Source organism: Cryptomeria japonica, chromosome 3 (assembly GCF_030272615.1).
Source record: "Cryptomeria japonica chromosome 3, Sugi_1.0, whole genome shotgun sequence".
Taxonomy (NCBI): Eukaryota; Viridiplantae; Streptophyta; class Pinopsida; order Cupressales; family Cupressaceae; genus Cryptomeria; species Cryptomeria japonica.
The window spans coordinates 736,615,970-736,627,762 of record NC_081407.1 but is presented as its reverse complement, the minus strand read 5'-3'; the positions used below and the strand labels follow the sequence as shown (position 1 = coordinate 736,627,762).

The window sequence follows — 11,793 nt, the reverse complement described above, 5'->3', positions numbered from 1 at the left end:
CTGCACGTCTCTCAAAGGACAAGGAGACGCCCAAACGTCTCCCAAGGAAACGTGGAGGCGTCTCCATGTCTCTCTGGGAGACGCCCAGACGTCTCCCAAGGAGACGTCTCCACGTCTCCCCGGGAGACGCGGGGACGCAGGGACGTCTCCGCGTCCCGGCGGCGCTTGGGTGGCAGTGACGGGACGGCGGGGGACGTCGCGTCCCAGAGACGTTTCTGATGGGGGGACGCGCCCAAAAAGGGGGGGGACGCGTCCCCGTGGAACACTGGTTTTTTCAGACTCAACCTGTAGTGGAGTACTGACAGTTTCATGTGAGACTTTTTTCTTCCACCATCGCCCGTTAAACATCCGCCTTTGCCTCTCAAAGCCTCTCCTCCATACGCGGATTAGGGTACAATGCTTTCTTTGTTAGGAGCCTAGTGATCGCCAGTACGTCCTCACCTGCCTCTTTGATGTCCAGCATGTCAACTCCTTTCTGCTTCAAGCAGTCTGCATCCTCATGGTTTCCTAGCCCACACCACTTACACAACACACTATCATTATTGTTACCGCTCTAGCATTCATGAGCGAAGTGACCCCACTAGTTGCACTTTCGACACTGGATCATGGGTCTCCCCTTCGCATCATACTGGATTTTGCTTCTCGACGTGTTGTTGTTAGAACGATTGTTCCCTCGCCAATTGTTACGATACCCTCCTGGCGAGGCATCTACGTTTGCTGGTGATTTGGGTGGCGTGATTGGCGGGGTAGCCTATTCCCCTTGGGCGTAGAGCACTTGTGTGCTCCTTATTTTCAAGTTGTACAGGCATTCCTTGGTGGAATGGCCCAGTACTTGACAAATGTCACAGAATGATTTCTTCGGGCAAGTGCCCTTGGTATGACCTTCTACCTTGCACTCCGTACATGTAATGTCCCCACTTTGAAATATAATTTAATGGTAAATATTAATAATAAAATTAAAATTTAAAAGAATAAAAGAATAAAATTAAAATGAAAATATGAAAGAATATAATTAACAATTTAATTAAGTTAATGAATGCACAAAAGGCATGAAATGATAAATTGTGACTCTCTCAAATATGAGGTATAAAAGGGAGAAGAGGGCCTCATTTGAGAGGGATAATTTTGGGGAATCAAAAGTGCAGAACTGACTTAAATAAGAAGTGCAGATCTAATTGTGAAAGGTTGTGTCCCTTTTAAAGGGGCAGAAATAATGAAGAGTTGCACTCTTTCAAAGAGCGCTAATGGTGAAAGGGTGTGTCTCTTGCCAATGGGCATACATGATGAAGAGGTGTGACCTCTCCCACACATTGAGAAATTTAAAGGAAAGGAACCAAAGCATCCAATAACATCACCATCGATCAGTTCAGATCAGAACCGTTATTAAGTTACAAGCAGTAACATCTTTGTTCTTCGTGGTTTGAGAAAGGTAATAAAATACTTAGAACTTTGGAGGAAAGAATAGAAGAAGAAAAAAGACGTCAAAAAGGGAAGAAACACATAGGCACTTCAAATAGATCGAGGGTTTGAAGAATCCCTCCATCCATCAATAACAAGCAAAGATAAACACTTCCAGATCAGAATAAACAGATAGGATACTAAGCTCTTCCAAAATCCAGTAAGTAAAAACAAAGGGTATGCATCCTCGTGTACATACACATAGAATCCTGTGGCGATATTTATGATAAAGTTTCTGCATACACCATATATATATATTTTTGATCATCATGTAGACATTCTGCATTTTTATACTGATTAATATTCTGAAAATACACTATGCCATTATCAATCTACTAGGCCTGAATCACATATTCTAAGTTGGGAGAGGAGTTACAGTTAGGATAACGGTGATGGGGTTATCTCATAGGCACACCACCTCATGGTTTAAGACCGGGGAATCCCATGAAGCCATGGGGGTACAAGGATGCTGCCCTTGGGCCTGTGAAGTATAGACTTCCTAGGCACCTTACTGTGACAATCCTCCTCCCTCTGTCATACTGAATGAAGATGTAAATGCGGAACATAGGATAGGTGTGACAAGTAGAGGAGAACGGTGATAGGACAGTCCACTAGGTAGGCCACCTCATTGATGGCATGGGCCATGTGGGGTCAAGGGGGCTTAGTTCGCCCTTGAGCTTAGATGGGGGAGTCTCTTGGGCACCACACTTGTCCAATCTAGCCTATGTTCATTACATGAATAAATCTTTAGAACGAACTTATGTCTTACTTAGCACGACTATTAGAATCTGTCATAATCATGTATGCAACACTGTATATATATTTCATCTCTCCTAACCTGTTTGCAAGGTTCCACTCCGATCTCCAAGTGTTATTGTACTAGTCTACCCTTCTAAATGATAATTAGTGTTACAGCTTTACATAATTTTGGTGATGTTAAAGTTAATTTTTCCTTATAGTTAGATAGGACTGTTATTTTCTGGGCAATATTGGAAGGGACATTACAGTACACCATACTTCCTTGCTCTCCTTGGCACTCTCCCTCCCTGCTTTCAACTCCTTCATCATCCGCAGCATATCCCTCCGTAGGGCTTGTATGGTCTTTGACTGTCCGTCGCTACTTCCATTTGTACTGTCATCGTCACTGGCCCTTTTCTTCCCTTTGGATGTTTTGCTCTCGCTCTTAATGTCCATTGCTCGGTTATAGGCTTCATCGTACGATGGCGGAGGGACCACTTTTATTTTCCTTTTGAGGGATGGGACAAGTCCCTCCACGAACCACCTTTTCTTCAAGCCATCGGCGGGCTGGTGTTCCATTTTGTTCAACAACTCTTTCAGCTTACGATTGTAAGCCCGAACACTTTCACTTTTTCCTTGCTTGGTAATGTAGATTTCGACCACAATGTCGTTGTCATCCCTCAAGAGTTTGAATTCGTCCTTGACGCCTTCTTTAGATTAGTCCATCCAGCCTTGTGTTGGGCGTCGAAGTCTATGTACCAATCAATGGCAATCCCCTGAAGGGTGGCAAGGAACGCCTTCAACCAGTAGTCCTAGTCATCTTGGTCATTCACCTCCCATATCGTTATACATGTTTTACAATGTCGGACAAGGTCCTCCAATTCATCACCTGTGAACCTTGGAAGTTTTTGCCTCTCCGAGTTATTCAGATTCTACAACATTGTCCTTGCCTAGAAGGTATTGTGTGTCGCTTGGAAGGTACCGTGTGCGTTCAACCAGATTGGACCGTCCTACTCTTCATGTTCCAGTGCGTCTCTTGCACTCTCGGCCATGCGCGAGCCCTCTACACATCCACCTTCTACATCATCCGCACCCTAGTCACCTTTGTTTCTGTAGTATCTCCTTCCTGAAGTCTTCGGCTCAAACCCTTCTATGCTCTATTGCTCCACCAGGGACAAATTCCCAATTCGGTATAGGTTTGTTTCAAACATCTCAACAACCTCATCTTCAAGGTTCCGTACTTCCTCTTTGTCACGTTTGGAGTGTTCGGACGGGCTGTTCTCAGACTCAATTCTGGAATTTTCACTCGACATCGAGTGTGCAGCCTAGTCGGCAAGATCTTCCTCCGCTGCATCTGGAAGTGGTAGGTTTCTGGCAACCCCTACCAACTAGTTCCACATACACGGTTTCTGCCTCTCCCGACTACGGCTCCGACTCTTGCTTCTCTTTTCAGGACTCTCTGAGCCTTCAACAATCTCCCGTAACCGTCGTCTCCACTTACTTTGTTCTCTTATACAGAGAGATCTCCGTACTGATCCCTCCCCTACCTCTCAGGTGGTTCTAGTACGTCGTCGATCTTTGTTCGGTCATAGGGGCATTAATTGCCAGGGGTACGACATCTGCTCATATCCCTCTCCTCCTCTTCCCTGTGGTTCTGTTTTTCGTACCGTTTTAATATTTGTTGCCGATGACATTCATGATTGCTTTCCTCCCTTCGGTCTTGTAGTTCAATGAGATTTTGTGCCAATCAGCCTCGGAAGACTTCCAAGAAGATCGAAGACGGCAGTGTTGACCATGAGTTCACCACGCATCGTGCCTTCAGGGAAAGCTCTCTCCCAAGCTTCCCTCTGCACGTACTAGCTGACCGGAACCTCCCACAGGTCAACCAAGTCTACCGTCAATTGATCCTCCCATACTTTTGCTTGCGTCACTTCCTCTTGTGTATCACTTTCAGTTACTATCAATTGTTGTTTGAATGGTCAGCCCATTATACATGCCTATCGCCTACCACCATATTGATCTCCGAATTCGTATCGGCAACGGTGCCAAAACGTTTACTCTCTACGAGGTGAATTCTCAAATTACCAGAAGTAAATAGAATATAGCAAGTACATGAACACTAACAACAAATATAATTCACAGAATAATTCACAAAACATTTATGGCAGAAAGATTTAGCCTTATTTCATCATGTAAATTGGATACACAGTAATAATGTTCCTGTCCCCGTTACAACATACCATATATACTACCCTACCCAGCGGTTGGCAGAGATACCAACCGTCGCCAACTACCAACTAACCCCTACGGGAACAATACATGGCTAATTATTAACTAAACATAACAAGTATTATTATTATATCATTAAATTACCGCCAACGGTTATATGATTTGGATGGAAATTGTATCAAATTGATATAAAGAGCACATTTCTGACTCGAGACCTTAGGGAGGAGGTCAATATGACCCAACTAAAGGGATATGTTGAACCTAGTAAAGAAGAAAAGGTACCTTGGTTGCATAATTTGGATGGAAGTTGTATCAAATGGATATAAAGAGCACATTTCTCACTCAAGACCTTAAGGAGGAGGTCTACGTCTATATGACCCAACCAAAGGGAAATGTTGCACCCAGTAAAGAAGAAAAGGTATGCAAACTTGTTAAGTCTCTCTATAGTCTCAAACAAGCTCCTAGAGCCTAGTATATCAAAATTAATGAACATTTGCTACAATATGAATTTAATAGGCATCCATATGATCCAAATCTCTACCTCAAGAAACAAGAAGGGGAGATCATGATTATCAATGCATGTTAATGACTTATATCATAGGCAACTCAAAAATGATGGTTTACAATCTAAAAATGGCATTTGATATGATAGATCTCGGGCTATTGCACTATTGTCTTGGTTTAGAGGTATGGAGAACTAATCACCATATCTTTGTATCTCAAAGAAAATATGCCAAGGCATTGCTAGAGAAGTTTAGAAAGATGGATTCCAAACCCAAGTCAACACCCATGGAATCTAGATTGCAACCATCTATTTTTGATCCATCTCTCAAGTAAATGCAACTCTCTATCGATAGATGATTAGAGGTTTGACTTACTTAACTTACACTAGACCAAATATCAATTTTGTTGTTAATTCTCTTTCACAATTCATGCAAGAACCAAAGATGTGTCATTAGAAAACAACAAAATAGGCATTAAGGTATATCCATGGTACAGTGAATCATGGTTTTGAGTATAAAAAGAATGATGAATTCTTCTTAACAGGGTATACAAATGCAGATTATGCAAGTTCCATTGATAATAGAAAATCCACATTTGGATTTGTTTTCTTCTTAGGATCAAGTCATGTTTCTTAGGGAAGTAAGAAGCAAGCCACAATTGCTCATTCCTCAACTAAAGTAGAGCAATGTGCAGCAAGTGCATCAATTTATGAAGCAATTTGGCTACGTCACATACGAGAAGGATTAAGAGTACCTCAAAATCAACCCACAATCCTCTATTGTGACAATCAAAGTGTCCTCAAGCTTGTTCGTAATCCAATGTTTCATGAACGAACAAAGCACATTCAGATTAGTTGTCACTTCAGATGAGAACATGTTCAACAAAACAATATTCAGCTTCAATTATGTTCTACTCAAAAGCAATGCACTAACATCTTCATCAAACCTCTTGGACATGTGGAGTTTTAAACATTTCAGGACTCTCTTATGAGTACTTTAAAATAATGATGTAATAAGAGGAAAACATTGAAATATTCCATATTTGGCACCTCATGTATAGTTTGTTTTAATTTATTGTTGGTTGTTAGTGTTTTTAGGATATTTTCAATCTCTTTTAGTTTTTGTTTCCCATAAGTTGTAGTTGATGCACAGGCTTATCATTTTTTTCATGTATAAATACATCATTCATGATACAATATATTTGATTGAGTTATATTCTTTGATATTGATTACTTAGATAATGTATGCTTAAAGGCTTGAACGGAAATAAAGACTAGTTAGCTTATACAATGAGGTATGTGTGCAAGTATTGAACAATGGTATCAAATTAAAATATTTATTTCCCATTCACCCACTCCATGCTAAACAATGACAAACCAATTTGGGAACAAAGTTATTTTTAGTTACTTTTAATTTATTTGTATTTTAAAATTCAATTATTAATTATTATATATTGTTTTGATAGTTGGCACCCCACTATCCCCAAAACATGGAAAAACATTGGAACAAACAACAATATAGATGATGTGAAAAATGAATAGATACAAAAGTAAGGTAAAACTATGTAGGTACATGTGTCAAACGAATCAAGAGATGGTAAATATGGTAAGATAACTTATGAAATATTGTATAAAGTATAAGTGTAGAAATTTTGACTGCCCCTAAATTCCTTCTCATGCAAAAAGATCGAAGACTTCAATCCCAAAGGTAACATGACATATCAAGAACAACTGAGTCAATTGAAAATTTATTTTAATGGTATAATATTTTATTTGTTCCCAAACAAAATAAAGTTCCTACTATCATACCTCACCTTAAGAAATCAACAATAAAATAGTATAATTATCTACAAATTATAACCCAACACAAATACAAGAAGAAATTCATTAAAACTATGATAAGATTCATTAAGGCGATAATAAAACAAAGAGTTGCCACACAAAATGACATTTTGGAAGCCTTCAAATAATGTTGGTGAGCGAGATAAGTGACATGAGCCTATAGAGAAGCCTCCAAAGTGTCGACTGATTGGTATATTATTTAAATACACAAATATTGGTTGTGCATCCAAACGCCAAAAATAGTGCTCATAGTGGGGCTAGCCTCTAACCCAATAATATAGGAAGGGTGCTCATAAATGTGTAAGAACGCTAGAAGCTCCTCAATTATCACGGCTGATAAATATTGAAAAATAAAATTAAACCCAAAAAAAATGTGAGCCTATAGAAAAATCATAGGAAATGTCAAAACAAGATCACCAAATCTCCATTAAGAGTATCAAACACTTAGATTCATAGGACTAATACTCCATATTAGGTGAATGGTAACCCAATATGAGCCTATGACCCAAATTGAAGCTATATCATTAGTTCTCAAGATGGAAGTTAGAAGCAACTATTTAAGACTCAATTCAACTACCATAGGAAATAAAATTTTCAAAATAAGACAATAAATTAGAAAAAAAGGAGACAAGGACCATGAAACATGAAACCCAGCTATTGTTGCCTGAAGTGGCATAAGAATCATTGGAGACCAAAACTGATCCAAGTGGATCCTTGTAAAGATGAAAATTTGAAAACGTGATGTAAATTAAACTAAGAAAGTAGCATGCAAATAGACACCTCATTGTTTATGAATCCAGGCTGAGCATGGAGAAGGAAAAGTTGCTTGGTTGCATTTCCATCTTCAACACCTTGATGTCTTTAAACTGGAATTATCACATCACTTTTCCTTATGTTGAGAGTTTAGAAGTGAGGGATAGCAGAGCAAAGTTTGTGGGGGCAAAGCAAGAAGACTTTGAATAGAACCTCATGATGAAGTATCTCATTCTCTTGCCCAAGATGTGCCATAGCCACTTCATGCCTGCATAATTGATCTTTAAAAAGCCATGCCAAAAAGGCTATCTTTCAGGTTGGTTTTCTCCACAATAGGATCTCCAGGATAAATCCTTGTATCAATTTTGTGGTGAATGTTTTCCTTCATTATTTGTACTCAAATTACTACTCTATGACTATCCATGCAATTTGATATTCATTTGATGCTAATTCAATGGTAGAATAAGGGTTGTAATGAATTGCAAGAAAACTAATTTCACAGAAGAATGGTATTACAGATCAGAAAGGAAATAGGAAACAAACAATAAAGACGGATAACCCATCCAAAAACAAAAGACAAAAATAAGCACTGTGGCTTGCAAATATTAAAAGCTCCATGCAGTTAAATCCCAAATAGTGGAAAACATAATTTTTTAGAGATTCCATGCAATCCAGCACAAGGGACAGAGATAACTATTGTTGTTTGCAAAGATAAAAAGACCAAAAGAATCAAATCCAAAAGAGTAACAAAGCCCTTGAAAGATTCCAACCATCCGAAATTTCCTCAGTAGAGATATACTAACAATGTAGAGGCGTGCATCATAGCAGATTTGGGCTATGCATGAAACTGAATCTCTACCAATTTCATTGAAATAGTTAGCATCCCAAAAATCATACCAGATAAACCATCAAGTTGAGGTAGCAAGCATGGATGCTGTTAGAAAAAATGGGATACCTAAGCAGTGAGCAACAACAACAATGTAGAAATCAAACAATATAAGGATAATAAGATTTCAAAAACTAAATAGGAAGATGTGACATAATCCTGACATAAATGGACACCCAACCATGACACTACAATCCATATAAAAGATGACATGCTCAACATTAAAAAAGGAAACAGAATCAAACTTCAAGGAGACAGAGACAATTTAACCATACAATTGGTTAGTCTTCGTGTGAAACTTTTGTACTGCACAAAAACACGAACTTAATTCATCATTGACCACCTGATGAATTATGGAGTGCTGCTTCTATAAAACTAGCATGGTGCTTGCAAAACAAACTGTGAAAATGAGATCTGATTACAGAATGGTATAAGCAACCAAAGGATTAAATTCTTACAGACTCCACAGATTTTTCAGTCTCCCACCCAACAGAAGAAACCAAATATGGCAGAAGAGAAGCTCTCACAATGACTTGCTTAACTCTTCTTATGGACATGAAAACTGCATAATTCAACCCACTGAGCTCTGTTGAATGAAGCTATATGTGCTGGGTCTTGAAAAATAGTTTCACTTTGTATCTTATCAGGTAATTTGCATTCTAATATACCTAGGACCATTTTTGAATTTTTCCCTCCTGGGTTTATAACAAATATAGATAAGATCCTTGCATCACAAGTATAAGCTTTTGTTTTCCGGGACCCATTCTCAATGCTCATGGTGTTAATGAGGCACCCTGTGATGCATTTATCATACAATAAGATTTTATCAATTCCACTAAATCCTATCCTTGGACCAAAACTGAAGTTCTGAAGCTCAGCAAATTTTCTATGACCAGAGATTCAGTACATTCCAGCATCAAAATCACACGCATAAGAAGGGTAACTATAAACCAAACATCAGCACCCTATCTGTTCATCTGCAATAGCATAACAATCAGAGCACATTTTGTAATTGATTAAAAAGGTCAAAGGAGCCAAAGCTGAGAGTTTCTGCTTAAATGAGAGAGGAACAATCTTTAGAAGCTCAATTACATAGCATTTGAGGCACAGACAAAAATTGTACTCTTGATTTGAGGATGGTAAAACATATCACCAGGATGGTGCTGTGACTCTATTAATGCTATCACTATTTACCTATTTATAGAAACCAATATTTACAGAAACTAAACTGCATGGTTCCATTGTCCAAGATTGATGTAATTACTAATTAATTCAACAAGTTACTGTGTTCCATGTTGATTGCATTGACAACAAACAATTGCGAAATAAAAGTTTAGAATTCAAAACGAATATGCAGACGTATTCTGAACATTTTGGTAGCACCCACCCTAATCAGACAAAACCCAGCATAAATCAACATCCGTAAAACAGACCTGAACAGATAGGAGGTCTGAACTATAAGCTCGTTAGATTTTTACAAAAAATATATGAATGTACATAATTATCAATGCCACAAAGAAGCAACGTAGTCAAAGTCTCAAACTCAAACGTCATCATGATATTGAACACTCTGTGGCAATGTACAGAAAAGATTGATTATTATGTATATTATTCTCTTGGATTATGAAAGATTACAATGATATACATATGATAGGACAGCTATATAGTTGTGGATCATCAAAAGCATTTTAATTCCTAACGAAGATGACCTTAATTAAGCATGTCTATCCTTCATCACCACTATTCAGACCTTACTGCCATGCCCTCAAGATCTTGACTGCCAGAAAACAGACAAGGGCGACTCTCCTTCCAAAGCAAGTTTTACAGACCAACTGACCTTTCCGTTCAGTCCATCTAGACCTAATTTTGTTGAAACCTACCCAGTCCCTCCCCACTTTACCCTTACATTTCCCACAATCCATCAACCTACTGTTTTCAAGACAAAGACAACACTCGCTGGATTCAACTTTTTCAATACATTCAAATTTTAACGCGACATGTGCCGACATAGGCATCGAGATGATACAACCATCTCTCTTGGTGATTTTTACCATTACCAAATTTATTAAGAATGTAGAACCCACCTCTGTTCCTCTTGGGCAGTACATTTTCCATGGAGTAGGCGATCATTTCTGTGTATAAGATGGTTGTTCATTAATTTTGAGCCAAGTAGATGGGTGCAAGCAAATCATTGAAAATGGAAAACAAATTAATGAATAAAACCAACTTCGGCATTATTAAGAAGTTTATCATTTCTAAAATAGATAATGCAATCGGACTCTGCCCAGATCGAAATGAAAGTACCCAAATCAAAAACATGAAAAAATCAATCCAGCAGATAACCGAGACAACATATAAATATACGAAAACTAAACGAAAAGATAATTACATAATCAGATCTTCATGTTATGGTACCTGTAAACATTCTTGAAATATGTTGTGATGGTTTGTTGAAAGCAATGTGATCATGAGATACTGCGCGGGATGAGGTCGCGATCTTGGGACCTGTTTTCATCATCTCTGATTTCTACAGAATAGTTAACTCAATTTATCTCTTGGGGAAAAATATATAACAGATACAAAAATTTGTGTGTGCAAAAATGTTTAGGATTACTTATCAAGTGAATTCCCTTCCCATTCCTTTTTGGTAAGTGTTTGCCAATTTTTTGATGAGTGTTTGCAAAAATGTTTAGGATTACTTATCAAGTGAATTCCCTTCACATTCTTTTTTGGTAAGTGTTTCACAATTTTTTAGGTACTCAATATTTAGATGGTGAAAAATGTTATTCTAGCTGCAAAAGGGACTTGTTGTACCAACATCAACATATATGTCTGAGACATGCATACCATGCCAATTTGTCATAGCGGTCGAACCCACGCTATGTGATGCGGAGTTTTCGTGGACTTGTCGGTTTCAATCTTCGGGGCCCACGCGAAATTACGTGGACATGTTGAAGGACGGCCGCAGCTCGCTTCGTGGTTACTGGTGGTTTTTTGTGCATAACACGCACATTAAAGGCCAGAAAATAAAAAAATCATCAGCAAATGAAGAAACCGCGTTCAGACGGCATACCAGCGGGAAAAAGAGGGCGCGGGCTTCAAAAAATTGTATCCTCATCAAACAACAAACAAACATAGCGCCTTTTTTTATGGGCCTAACATGGAAAAAGGGAGACTAATGCACGAACGAAAACATTATTGTTGAAGCACAACACAAGTTTATTGTTGAAAGGCAGATTTCACCACGGTTGAGAGCGGATTTCTGCACTTTTCTGTGTCGTTCTGCGGCTTGGGTTGGACAAGTGTTTCGTGGGAGTGGCAGCAAGGCGTGAGGTATGTTGAAATCCACCTCTATAACTTGTATTTTTCTTGTTTCGCTTTGGAT

The 11,793-nt window shown here is 38.7% G+C and overlaps 1 long non-coding RNA gene across 1 annotated transcript; it reads right to left on the bottom strand.

Moving 5' to 3' along the window:
• Positions 1-9,945: 9,945 nt before the first annotated feature.
• Positions 9,946-11,090, bottom strand: LOC131074912 (uncharacterized). The gene is made up of 2 exons (XR_009113142.2): positions 10,824-11,090; positions 9,946-10,540 (listed from the first exon to the last, which is right to left on the bottom strand). It is a non-coding gene; the product is annotated as an uncharacterized LOC131074912 (long non-coding RNA).
• Positions 11,091-11,793: the final 703 nt, after the last annotated feature.